We start from the raw sequence: 13,963 nt of genomic DNA on the forward strand, positions 1-13,963 counted from the left end.
TCATATGTAATTTCTACTTCAAAAAGTAAAATAGTAATTGTATCAGGAAAATACAGTTGTTGAATGTGCATGGTAATTATTGTATAGTCACCATATTTTCATGAAATTGGAAGTATTTTGGAATACCCTTTAAAGACTGGCACACAAAAGTCAAGGTATATTTTAGATTAAAGACTTTTCCAGTATTTTTTTTTTCTTGGATGTTAGAAAGGGAAATAGAAGATAAAATCTCATACCATGGGAGGTTCTTTTATCATACGAGTTCCAAGCTTGAAATCAGATTGTTAGGCTTGGTAGCAAGCACCTTTTACCTGCTTAGCCATCTTGCCGCCCAAATCAATTTCTCTCTTCTTTCCTTTTGTGTGTGTGTGTTTTTTGTTTTTTGTCTTTTAGACAAGGGAAATGCTCCCAAGCTATACACAGCACTTACTACATACCCTCTGTGAGGATTACATAATGCATAGGTACTGGAGATGAATTAAGATTCTCTTTTCCCCAAGAAGAGCGAGGTCCAGGACAGACGAAAACTACACAGAGAAATCCTGTCTTGAAAAACCAAAAAAAAAAAAAAAAGAAGAAGATGCTCTACTCTTCGGGAAGCATTGCTTCTGAAACAGATAAATTACAATCCACTAATTGCATTTGCTCATTGAGTTTAGTATTTTGTTTACTTTGTAAGTAAGCTAACAGTATCCAGTCCACAAGATTGATCGCTTGACTTAACGTTCATGGGATTTCTCATCAATTCTAAAATATGCTAATTTGCTTGTAGTTTTGCCTCTTTAGCCACCTCTTCTGATTTGCCCAGAATTGACAATTTGTGGAGTGTCAGAACTATAACAACTAGTATAATACAGGAAGGCAGTTATAAGACAACTTCCAGAATTGGTCATTCTGGTTCTAAATAATGTTTCCTTTATCTAAGAAAGATGTGAGCATGTACATGTAACTTTAGCTGTTTGGTTTGTCAGGCGTAAGGTGAGAGTAGGAAACACTGATTGCTTTTTGCCTGTAGAAAGCAGGCTTCCTTGAATTTATACACATTTAGGGCAGAGCTAAAAAGCACATACCATACATATACCATGACACACTTGTATCATTAAAGTTCAAAAATAGACAGTGTTAATACTAGGTGGTAGAGAACAGAATAATGGCTACATTTATTGGGGGAAGAAAATGCCTGGGAGAACACAAGTTGTCAGCAGTATTCTGAGTTGTGATATTCTCTGTCTGGACTTAGTGTTGACTTCCCAGGTGTGTTCACTTTGTAAAGCAGCATATCTTGAGCTATACATGTGCAAAGTATTTACTTTATTGTATTTTGACATGAGTAAAATAATTTTTAAAAAAATTTTTAAAGCTAGGCAGCAACTTGGTTAAAAGGTTGAGATAAAGCATGGGAATCAAGGATTGTGAAAATAAAACCTAGTTAAAGGCATTGGGTGGTCACTGAAACATTACCTTAGGGGAGAGCATTATAGTTCTAAGAAATTTAGTAGAGTTTCACACATACACACCCGACTTGGCTTTTTATTTTTTATTGTTGTTTTTTTGGTGGTGGTCTGGGAGCTTGCCTTGTGCACACTAGATAAGCACTTTACGATGAAATTACAACAACCCTAGCCCAAGGGTACACTTTTTCTGTATTTCTCACATTTTGAGTTATTTCTCAATATTTTAAGTATTCTGTTTATTTAAAACAAAGAATGACTGTGGTTGAGGAAATGTTAAGTAGCATGAGAAGTAATAGTGTATATATTTGGAAACATGTTAAACTTTGTGGTTCCTGTAAATAGGATCCCATTTAGCCGTATTCATTTTATAACTGGGGTGTGGGGCATAGCCTTTTTAGAGGTTAGTTAAAGCAAAATGCCCCCTTTCTTCCTCCCTCCCTACTTGGTCAAACTTTGCAAACTTTCCTTTGCATCTTTTTTTCTCTTTTTAAACTTTTTTTTTTTTTTTTTTTTTTTTTTTTTTAAATCAAATACATGTGGTATATGCCTGTGGTCCTCTCTATACTTAAGAGGGTTAGGCAGTAACTTCATTGCCCTTGAGTTTGAAACTAGTTTAGGTAATATAGCAAGACTCTGGTCTGTGACAAAACAAGATTAACTCCCACATAACATACATTTTAATACTTTAGCTACTGCTATTATTATTATTACTACTACTACTACTATTGTTGTTACTATTATTATTATTATTATTACATCTTGGTTTTCAAGTCAGGGTTTCTCTGTGTAGCTTTGGAGCCTGTCCTAGATCTCGCTCTGTAGACCAGGCTGGCCTTGAACTCACAGAAATGTGCCTGGCTCTGCCTCCTGAGTGCTGGGATTAAACATGTGCACCACCACCGCCCAACAATCCTTAACTCTTAAAGAGTGCCCAGTTCATTAGTGTTGAGTAGATTTCACACTGATGTGCAACAGACTTCCAGCACTTTCTCTCCTCACAAACCCGAAATCCTGTATTCACTGAATACAACCCTTTCATTTCTCATTGTTTTTATAGCCATCAATTCTGTTTTGAATTTTTTAAATTTTACTGCCTCATGGAACAGCCTTTTGCATCTTTACTGCTATCATCTAGGTCAGCACAGTGATTTTCATCTGCAGGAGTGCAATATACCCAAGTAATCTTTTTAGCATTGCCCATTTTGAATTCATCTTCCATCTAACAACTACATTCAAATTAACATTGCTTGGCAACTTGATACTCTGTTTTCACTCGATATGAGCTTACTGATATTATTGGACCCAAATAGCATATCTGCTAAGCCATATCTTTTCCTCATTGCTACAAGCTATACATAATCTATGCTTTACTCACTCTGAATTTCTTTCTTATTTTGATGTTCTCATTTAGTATTTATTGACAGTGAATCATGACTTACTGTGTTTGTCAGCTGCTTGTACCTGGAGCTAATCCATTTAATGTCAGAATATAAAAATTCTGTAATTAAGAACATTTCCCATTATCTAGCTCTTTAGATCTTTTTTTGACAATTAAAAATAATGTGATATGAAAAAACAAAATAATTTCTTGATTTTTATATATCTGTAAAGGGAAATGTAGGGAGAAAGGGAATGGAAGTTTGTTTTAAAATTGCAAAGCACTTGGGCTGGAGAGGTGGCTCAGCGGTTAAGAGCACTGGCTGCTTTTCCAGAGGTCCTGAGTTCAATGCCCAGTCAGCCACATGGGTGGCTCCCAACCATCTGTAATGAGATCTGGTGCCCTCTTCTGGCTTGTAGACATACATGCAAACAGAACACGGTATACATAATAAATAAATAAATCTTTAAAAAAAAATTGCAAAGCACTGAGCCTATTAATCTTACTATGATTTTATTTCAGTAAATATTTATTTGGAGCCTTTTATTATGTATATTAATTCCTATGAGCCAATAAGTTAAAAATACACCAGAGAAGTTTATAGATCTGCAAACTTCAGCAATTTCCTACTTCATAAGAAATTTTCTCACTACTAGATCTTGTACTTGAAGTTCACATACCCATCACAAAAGAGTATGTACATACGCACACTGAAATGTAGTTAGACTGGGGAAATAGCATACCATTTTAAGGTTTGGTTTTGTTTGTTTGTTTGTTTTCGAGATGGTTTTCTCTGTGGAGCCCTGACTATCCTGGAACGTGCTCTGTAGACCAGGCAGAGACAGGTGGATTTCTCTGAGATCACGGCCAACCTGGTCTACAGAGAAAGTTCTAGGAAAACAAGGTCTACACAGAGAAACCCTGTCTCAAAAAGCTAAAAACAACAAAAAATTTCATTAAGTTTTAAATTATGTATCTATGTGGACATCTTTGTAGGATTGTATATGTGTAGATGTAAGTGCCTGTGGAGTCCAGAAGAGGACATCAGATCCCTGGAATTAGTTACTGGCATTTGTGAGCCAGCCACCCATAACATGAATTGCTAAATGGTCTTTTAATAAACAAAACTCCAGAGCCAGATATTGGGATAAATACTAAAAGATCAGAGGAAACAAAGGAGCAAGCCACAGCCCACCTCGACAACTCCACAAATCCTTTGACTGAATGTCTCTGAGTCCTCATATGAAAGGGATCCAGCTGAAAAAGCCTCTAGCTGAAAGGGACGCTAAGCCATTCCTGTCTCCTCATGCCTTATATACATTTCTCTACCCAGCCATCACTTCCTGGGATTAAAGGCACGTGTACTTCCCAGTACCGGAATTAAAGTTGTGTGCTACCACTGCCTGGCTCTGTTTTCTCTCCTAGACTGAGTGAATCTCATGTAGTCCAGAGTGGCTTTGTATTCAAGAGATCCAAAGGAATCTCTGCCTCCTGAGTGCTAGGATTAAAGGTGTGTGCCACCACTGTCTAGCATCTATGTTTAATCTAGTGGCTTGTTCTGTTCTTTGATCTTCAGGCAAATTTTTTTAGGGTACATAATATATCACTACAGCTACCTGACATGAGTGTCGTTGAGAAATGAACTTTGGTCCTCAGAAAAAGCAGTATGTACTCTTGACTGCTGGGCCATCTCTGCATCCCCTGAAGTCATTCTGTCAATGCAAGCTTAGTGAATTACTACATTGGAGCTGCAATGTCTTTAATAGCTTGAACCAGGTAGGCCTCTTCCTACCATTTCAACCTCTGTTTTCTGTGCTTAAGTAAGGCTGCACATCTTGTCAGTGTTTTCGTTTATATTGTTAGTGTGTGACAAGCTCTCCTTTATTTCTTTCTATAATGTCTACTTATCTTCCAAACTCAGGCATCCTGTCTTCAAAGTTGTCTTCCAAGTAGATAAAGTGCTTTTCTGCCTCCCACCCCCGCACCAGCACCCCCAGACAGGGTTTCTCTGTGTAGCTTTGGAGCCTGTCGTGGAACTCACTCTGTAGCCCAGGCTTGCCTTGGAACTCACAGAGATCCACCTGCCTCTGCTGTGGAATGCTAGGATTAAAGGCGTGTGCCACAACCGCCCAGCTAGTTTGTGCTTTTCTTTTTTTTTTTTTTTTTTTTTTTTTTTGAGACAGGGTTTCTCTGCATAGTTTTGCGCCTTTCCTGGAGCTCACTTGGTAGCCCAGGCTGGCCTCGAACTCACAGAGATCCGCCTGCCTCTGCCTCCCGAGTGCTGGGATTAAAGGCGTGCGCCACCACCGCCCGGCTAGTTTGTGCTTTTCTTAGCAGTGTCCTATAATTGGTTTGTCTCTTACACTAGATTGGGATCTCTGTGGGGATTTTGAAGATATTGTTGTCCTTGGCATGCCACAGACAAGGCATTCAGTGACTTTAAAAATATTTTTAAAGCAGAGTCTATAGACATATGTAGCCCAGGCTGACCCTGAACTTGTGTTTTCCCTTTACGTCTCATAAATGTTGATTACAGGCTCTACCTCCATTGTCTAGCCTCAGTGACTCTGTATTTGAATAAATTGTACTATGTTGAAATTTCAATATACAAGTGCCTGAATAAATATAAGAAGACTAGTGAAAGAATCATTTGCCTCTGGCCACAAGTTTGGTAAGTACAGACCTTGTTCCGACATATTTAGTAAACTTTGAGTTCTATCTAAATCTAATAATGATGAAGGTGGGAGAAGGGTGGAGAGATGGCTCTGTGGTTAAAAGCACTGACTGCTCTCACAGAAAACCCAAGCTTACTTCCCAGCACCTACATGGCAGCTCACAACTGTCTATAACTCCAGTTCCAGAGAATCTGACATGCTCTTCTGGCCTCCACCTGTACCAGACCTGCATGTTGTACACAGATGTACATGAAGGCCAAACACTCATAAAATAATTTTTTAGAGGAGGACAGAGTAAGGAGAAGAGGACAATAATAATGGAATATTGTATTGGTCATAGGATAGACACTGTGTCAAAGCTCCTGGCTTTGTAGGGTACAGTATTTTCTAATTTTTATGCTTGAGGTAATTGATATTTAGCTATCTTTAGTTAACATTTAGTAATAAAGGTTTGATTTACTCTTTCTTTTTTTTCCTCTCTCTATTTTTCGAGACAGGTTTTCTCTGTGTAGTTTTGGTGCCTTCCCAGAACTTGCTCTGTAGACCAGGCTGGTCTCAAACTCACAGGCCTGACTCGGCCTCCTGAATGCTGGGATTAAAGGCGTGTGCCACAACCACCGGCCTGAGCTCTTTTTCTATACAATGTGCTGTTTGCCTCAAATTAAGGATCTTATTTATTGAACTCCCGGTATTAACAGAATTAAAAATAAATTTTTATACATTATACATTTATACATTATACAATTTTTTGCTTATCTTTTAAAAAATATTTTTATTTATTTTATGTATATGAGTGATTTGCCTTTACTCACACCAGAAGAGGAAATCAGATCCCATTACAGATGGTTGTGAACCACCATGTGGTTGCTGGGGAATTGAATTCAGGACCTCTGGAAGAATAGCCAGTGCTCTTAATAGCTGAGCCATCTCTCCAGCCCTGATATTATACATTTTAAACAATATTAAAATGTTATAATGGGCTGGAGAGATGGCTCAGCAGCCTGCAGGCATACATGCAGACAGAATGCTGTCTACATAATAAATAAATCTCAACTAAATAAAGAAAGAAATAAAATGTTATAACAATGTTTATGGGATGGAATTATTTTGCTATTTTAGAAAGTGTCGACTATAGCCCTTCAAGTTAGACTGTAGTACTTACACTTTGATACATTTTAAGAGAGATTATATAGTGCTATTTTTTTTCCCTGAGACTTGAAGCCTAATAAATAAGTGATTTTTTTTATTATTTTTTAAAGTTCCGTGCCTAATTTAGACTGTCTACTTGTTGACATCTAGAAATCTATTTTCATCATATGTGGAAATGTCTTCCACAGTTCCATAGCCATGATTTTGGAAGCCAGTTCTGTTCAGTGTTAGGGACAGAGAAGAAATTACTTGTTCTTTGACAGAAACGAAAGGAAATTGTTGTGGGATGTCTATACCCTATGTGAAGATGGATTTGCTGTGATGGGTGTAATAAAAAGCTGAAGAGCCAATAGCTAGGCAGGAGGCATAGGTGGGATTTCCAAGGAGAGAAAGGAAGAGGAGGAGAATCTAGAACAGAAGAAACTAGGAGACATGGAGAGGTAACAAGAGGTGCAAGGTGGAAGAGACTATAGATTAATATAAATGGGTAATTTAACTTATAAGTGCTAGTTAGGAATAAACCTACAAGATAGGCTGAGTTTTAATAATTAATAATAAATCTCCGTGTCATTTTTTGTGACCTGGTGGCCCAAAGAAAAAAAATCTGTCTATGATATCTGCATAAGTTTAGCCTCCCCATATAGTAAAGGCCATTTATGAAGGGTCTACTATGTGTCCAGCAGTGTGTGATGGTTTTTTTGTTGTTGTTTTGTTTTTCAAGACAGGGTTTCTCCGTGTTGTTTTGGTGCCTTTCCTGGAACCCACTCTGTAGACCAGGCTGGCCTCGAACTCACAGAGATCTTCCTGGCTCTGCCTCCCGAGTGCTGGGATTAAAGGCATGCGCCACCACTGCCCTATGTGTGGTGTTTTTCTAAACATGCTCCTTTATAATCACAACCACTGAATATGACACTGTTACCAGCCTATCTTATTGATGAAGACTCAATTGCTATCATTAGAATTCAGATTCGGGGGCTGGAGAGATGGCTTGGTGGTTGAGAGCACTGACTGCTCTTCTAGAAGACCTGGGTTCGATTCCTAGCACCCACATGGCAGCTCACAACTGTCTGTGACTCCAGTTCCAGGCCTTCTGACACCCTCGCACAGACACACATGCAGGTGAAACACCAATGAACGTAAAATAAAAATAAAATATTTTAAAAAATCCAAATTCGCTAGTCGGTGGTGGTGCATGCCTTTAATCCCAGCACTCGGGATGCAGAGCCAGGTGGATCTCTGAGTTTGAGGCCAGCTTGGTCTACAGAGTGAGTTCCAGGACAGGCTCCAAAGCTACACAGAGAAACAGAAACTCTGTCTCAAAAAAGCCAAAAAAAAAAAAAAAAAAAGAAAGAAAGAAAGAAAAATTCAGATTCAAACTCAGATGTCTGGGCACTGTTCATTTTACTATCTAGTTTGTTTTTCTATGGTTTTTTGGAACATATTTGGCCATTTCCTGTGAAAATGTATTGTGATTGGTGTAATAAAAAGCTGAATGGCCAATAGCTAAGCCAATACCTAGGCAGGAGATACAGGTGGGACTTCCAGGCAGAGAGAAAACTCTAGGAAGAAGGGGGCAAAGTCACCAGCCAGGCATGGAGGAAGCAGTATGGATATTATGGAAAGATGAGGTAACAAGCCATGGGACAGAATGTAGATTAAAATAAATGGGTTAAGTAAAGTTATAAGAACTAGTGGGACAAGCCTAAATTGGCTGAGCTTTCATAATTAATAATAAGTCTCTATGTCATTATTTGTGAGCTGGTGGTTCAAAGAAAAATCCAACCACAGATATCAGGGTCCTTCAGCCAATGCAACACTTGACTAGGAACTTGTCTTTACTTGTCTTTACACTGACACTTGTAGTCACCAGTGATCCCTTTCATGTGGTGCATCGATTCCAGCATCTGCAGCAAGGCTGGATCCTTTCCTGACAAAGAATAAGGAGTGTTTGCAGGGAAAGCACAAAGAAATGAAATAGGAAGCTAATTTTACTCTTTTCACAGGAGGTTTTTTAAATCTTTTTTTCTTGCTAACATTTTCATTTCTCTTGATTATAGGTACTTGGGTAAACATTATGCATTTTTTGTTTTTGTTTGTTGTTTGTTTATTTTATGTACTTTGGTTTATTTTATGTGGCCATGTCAGACCTCATAAGGAGTTACAGACAGTTGTGAGCTGCTATGTTGGTGCTGGAAATTGAACCCAGGTCCTCTGGAAGAGTAGTCAGTGCTCCTAACTCCTGAGCCATCTGTCCAGCCCCCAAACATGCATTGCTAAAAGGTCATGTGAGTGAAATGTACTTAACTGGTTTGTGTTGAATTACTTCTTTCCTTGAGAAATTTTGACTTTAAAAGTTATGTATGGTCACCATTAATATAGTCCCTTTTTAGCTGTTAGCAGGGACATAATAAGTACTTCAACAGTTAAGTGGGGGGAAAGATTGAATTTTTTTCTTTTTGGGTTTTTGAGACAGGGTTTCTTCTCTCTTTTTTGCTCTATCTATCCTGGAACTCACTTTGTAGACCAGGCTGGCCTCAAACTCAGAGGTCCACCTGCCTCTGCCTCCTGAGTGCTGGGACTAAAGGTGTGCGCCACCACACCTGGCTGGTTTTAATTTTTAAATTTTCTCCACTATTTAGTCTTTTATTGTTGTCATTGTTTTTTGAAACAAGACTTGTCTGGAACCTTGGCTTGTCTGGAATTCACTGTGTGGAGGCTGACCTCAAACTCAGAGATCTCTCTGCCTCTGCCTCTGAAGTGCTAGGATTAAAGGTGTGCACCACTGCTCCCCGCCCACTATTCAGTGATCTAACACTGTATCTAATACATATTAGGAGCTTAATATTGATTAATTTCATAATTAGTGTTTAATTAGGATCCAGAATCCTTTGCTCTGGGTATCTCCAGGAAGTTAGTGCAGAGCTAAGAGAATATCACATCTAGATTTGCCTATTTCTGATAGAAATACAATCTTTTGAGATTGCCTACTACACCACATTATCTCCTTTTACATTTCTGTTTTCTTTAGGAAATCAACTGCTCTGCATGTTCTGAAAGGTTCAGACATCAGATCTAACTTTGTCAGTCACTCGGCATCAGTGAAAGGACACCTGTTACTTCTTGTTACTGCTAAATTGTTTTCAACTTGAAATGTATCAACAGGTGCAGTTGGGGAATACTTTGTCCAGAAATTCTTTGTATAGCTTTGGTTTTTTAAAAGACAGAAATTTTTTTTCCTTGCCTAGAGTGGGCTTTTAGTTTCTTAACCATAGACTGTATTTTAGGACATATATTTATTATACTAACAAAGAAAAATCCATAGAAATATGTTCCAAAGAAGTCTCTAGAAAATAGTATCTTAATTTAAGGGAAAATATTCTTTGTCCTGGTATTCTGAAACCTGAGGCAGGCTGTAATATTATCTACTCAGGTTAAGTTTGGGCTATGTAGAAAATCCCAAGCCAACCTCAACTCACAGTGAGGCCTTGTTTAGGGAAAAAGTATTCTCCATTTTTAGATCTAATAATAGTACTAAACTTGTTTCAACAATAAATAATCCATTACATTATTACAATCTGATATCTAATAGTAGCTTACAATTGTCTTTAGCTCCAGTTCTAGGGGGTCTAACACACTTTTCTGTCCTCTGAAGGCACTGCACACATGTGGTGCACAGACATACATACAGGCAAAAATATATACATGAAAAAGTATATGTGTATACATTTAAAATCTGATAACCTACCTCATGTTTTCAAATAAGTTTCTCATATTAATTCAGTTAATGCATCTAGTCTTTGTCTTTAAGATTTAAAATTCCCTTGTAATGTTGACCATTTTATTTTTTTTTATTTTTTTTTTTTTTTTTGGTTTTTCGAGACAGGGTTTCTCTGTGTAGCTTTGCGCCTTTCCTGGAGCTCACTTGGTAGCCCAGGCTGGCCTCGAACTCACAGAGATCCGCCTGGCTCTGCCTCCCGAGTGCTGGGATTAAAGGCGTGCGCCACCAACGCCCGGCTAATGTTGACCATTTTATATTCATGTTTTTAATTTTAATTTTAAACAGACTACTGGGTGCTATGCATCAGGGTGGAACATTTTTACTTCCATTTTCTGTATCCAGGAAAGTATTAGATACTAATGTGGCGTTAAAACCTTTAGAAGTTAGCATAGAGTGTGGATTTCTAGAGTGTTGTCCATATATCAGAACCAGTGTTGGGTGTTTAATATTTGTGATTCTTGAGCCTTAAAACAGTCTTCCAGGTGACATTAATATTTGTTTTATTGATGTAGACTGTGATAGAGGGGCAAGGGACTTATTCAATACCCCATCGTATGTAGATGGTAGAGCTAGGTTCTGATGTATGTCTAACCCTAAGCATTTCTTGCACTAAGGAGATGTTATATTGGTTGGCTGAGAGAGACATCACAATCTAAGACTCTCATCAAATTTATTTGGTGGTAGATTTAGGGTTAAAATTTGTGGTCATGATAGAAGTCACTTGGCGTGCTATTTTATTGTTTATCACCAAAGCCTTGAAAAGAGGTGCATTGTATCCAGTCTTCATCATAAACCAGGTTCACATAATTGAAGGCCATAAGGCATTAGGTATTTTTGCTGGCTCATTATTCTTGTGCTATAGCTTAGGTGGTTTGAATATTCTTTGAAGAAGCTCCAGCTCAATATTTCTTAAGGTTTTCTACCTAAGGTTTCTCTGTGTGCTTTAGTTAAGTCAGAAGAGAGACAGTTTTCTAATTGTATTAATAAGATAGCTTTTTCAAGTAGGGTGAGATGGCTCATTGGGTAAGGATATTTGCTACCAAGTCTGACCACCTGAGTTCAGTCCCCAAACCTTCATGGTGGATGAGAGAACTTACTTCTACAAATTACCCTCTGGCATCTATATATATGCTCATGCTCACTCAAAATAATAAGTAAATGTAATACACTAGCTTTTACTTTATTATTGAACAGGTATCAGGTTCCCATTGGATACTGTTGACATTCCTTGACAAATTAGAGTCTTCTTTTTGGCTAGAGTATATAAGTGGGTGCACATGTACATGTGTGCAGAGGTCAGAGGTTGACAAATGGTACCTTCCTCATTCACTTTTCACTTCATTTTTATGGTAAGATCAGGAACTTATCATGAACCTGGGACTCATTCTCCTAGGCTGGGTTGGCCAACAAGCCCAAGGGATTTTCCTGTCACTGCTTTCCCATCACTGGTATTTTGTAGGTGCTGGATATTGAACTCAAGTCCTCATGCTTTTATGATTGAGTCTGCTCAACAGAACTCTGGCCTTTGTTTAATACGTAAAATCCATAAATTCAAAGCTCTGAGCACATAGAGACCATGCTGGGTATTTGAGTCAAATATGACCTGAGATTTTCCTGGCTTGTCCAGGAATAAGTCACTTCCTCTTCTGCCACACAATCTGCATCCATAAAACAAGAATATATTTCATTTATTTATTTTTGCTTTTTCAAAACAGGGTTTTTTTGTGTAGCCCTGGCTGTCCTGGAACTCACTCTGTAGATTAGCCTGGTCTCAGAGATCGCCTGCCTCTGCCTCCAGGCATGTGCTGCCATCATCCAGCTAAAACAAGAATATTAATGTCACCCTGCACATCTGTTATGAAGCTCAAGAATCACAGCACTTTGTGGATTAGAAAAGTTGTCCAGCATTCACATATTTCCATTTTACTTAGTTGATAGGAGGATAATTGCTTTTAAAGGCTCACCTTGTGTTCTGAATAGTATCTGCTCAGAAGGAGTTACATTGTAAAGATTTAAAGGGAAAATGTAATAAATAATCACTGCCCCCTTTTGTGCATGGCATCTTGTTAGATGCTTTATTGTGAATTCTTTCATATTTTCTTGTTTTCTAGGTAAGCTTGAGAGAGGTGAATTAATTTGCCTTGTAGCATCTAGCTATGAAAGTCACCTAGGTCTGACTGACCCGACAGCCACTGTGTTACTTTGCATTTAATGTGTAACAATGGTAATATGAGAGAAACTATAGAATTATTTATCTCATATATTTGGAAAGAACTTTTGTGGCTCATTTTACTTTGAGCACTACTACCCTTCTGCCACTATTCTCTTTATATTTTACGTAATTGTAGATTTTATTGTAAACCAAGTAGAGAAAATGGATCTGAACCTCCTGCCTCGCCATTGGTTTCAAATTCTTTTTAGGTATCTGTCAAATATCATATCACTAACTATTTTGTCATTGTATTTTTACCTATAGATTGTGTACATGTGTCCAACTGTATGTGTAGTTGAAGACAATTTGTATGGTATGAGCATGTCTTAGATCAGTTATGTCCAATGACTTTGGAAGTAACCTTCTATCTGGGCCACTCAGCATAATAACTAGTACATGAGCCTATTGAGGGGTTAAAGTAAGGCTAGTAGGGATGAAGAATTGAATTTTTCCTTTATGTAAATCAAAATAGCCATGTGTCACTAATGGCTGCTGTATTAGTGCACAGATAGAGGTAGTAACTAACACTTGGGGTTTGACTAACAGTGATAGAAATTTAGGAAGTTCAGTTTTTGGCAGCAGTATGAATCCTAGTATGTGTCTAACTCGAAACTGTATTATCATGGGACTTAACTGAGTGGAACAGTTCATGTTTCCAAAGAACTTATTGATCATTTGTGATCTTAGGAATGATACTGTTTATGGCTTGGTTTTCATCATAGATCACAGGCTAAGTATGGCTTCTTTTTGCAAGGGTCTTCAGTTCATACTGGATGGAATGGACACCAGTCTGGCCTGTTGATGCTCAGGTTGCACCCTTTGCTTATTAATTGAGATTGAATAATTATCTGCCCTCTCCCTTTTAGAGTTCCCATTGATACTTTTTTTTTTCTTTCTTTTTCTTTTTTTGAGACAGGGCTTCTCCATATAGCCCTGGCTGTCCTGGAACTCATTCTGTAGACCAGGCTAGCCTCAAACTCAAGAGATTCTCCTGCCTCTGTCTCCCAACTTCTGGTATTAAAGGCATGCGCCACCACCACCAGGCATCCCATTAATATTTTTTAAAAATTTCAAGATAAGTAGACAATTAATAATCAACAAAAGAAAATGTGATTTTTCTTTTGTTTCCAAAATTAAGTGCTTGGGACTTGATGTAAAATTTTTGTTTTGGCAAATATAATTTAAAACTCAAAAGTTTTCTATGTAAGACTAGTTTTAAAGTATTCTAAAAATCTTTGGTTGAAATTCAATAATACTATATGGTATCTTGGATAAAAATTAGTTTCTATACAGTTTTGGCACACTTAATTAAATTTT

The 13,963-nt window shown here is 37.8% G+C and overlaps 1 protein-coding gene across 6 annotated transcripts in view; it reads left to right on the forward strand.

Moving 5' to 3' along the window:
* The window catches only part of Nr6a1 (nuclear receptor subfamily 6 group A member 1), a 204,643-nt gene that overhangs the window by 88,445 nt on the left and 102,235 nt on the right, over positions 1–13,963 (forward strand). The gene's annotated exons all lie outside the window — the stretch shown is intronic.

The sequence above is a fragment of the Peromyscus maniculatus genome, chromosome 4 (genome assembly GCF_049852395.1).
Source record: "Peromyscus maniculatus bairdii isolate BWxNUB_F1_BW_parent chromosome 4, HU_Pman_BW_mat_3.1, whole genome shotgun sequence".
Taxonomy (NCBI): Eukaryota; Metazoa; Chordata; class Mammalia; order Rodentia; family Cricetidae; genus Peromyscus; species Peromyscus maniculatus.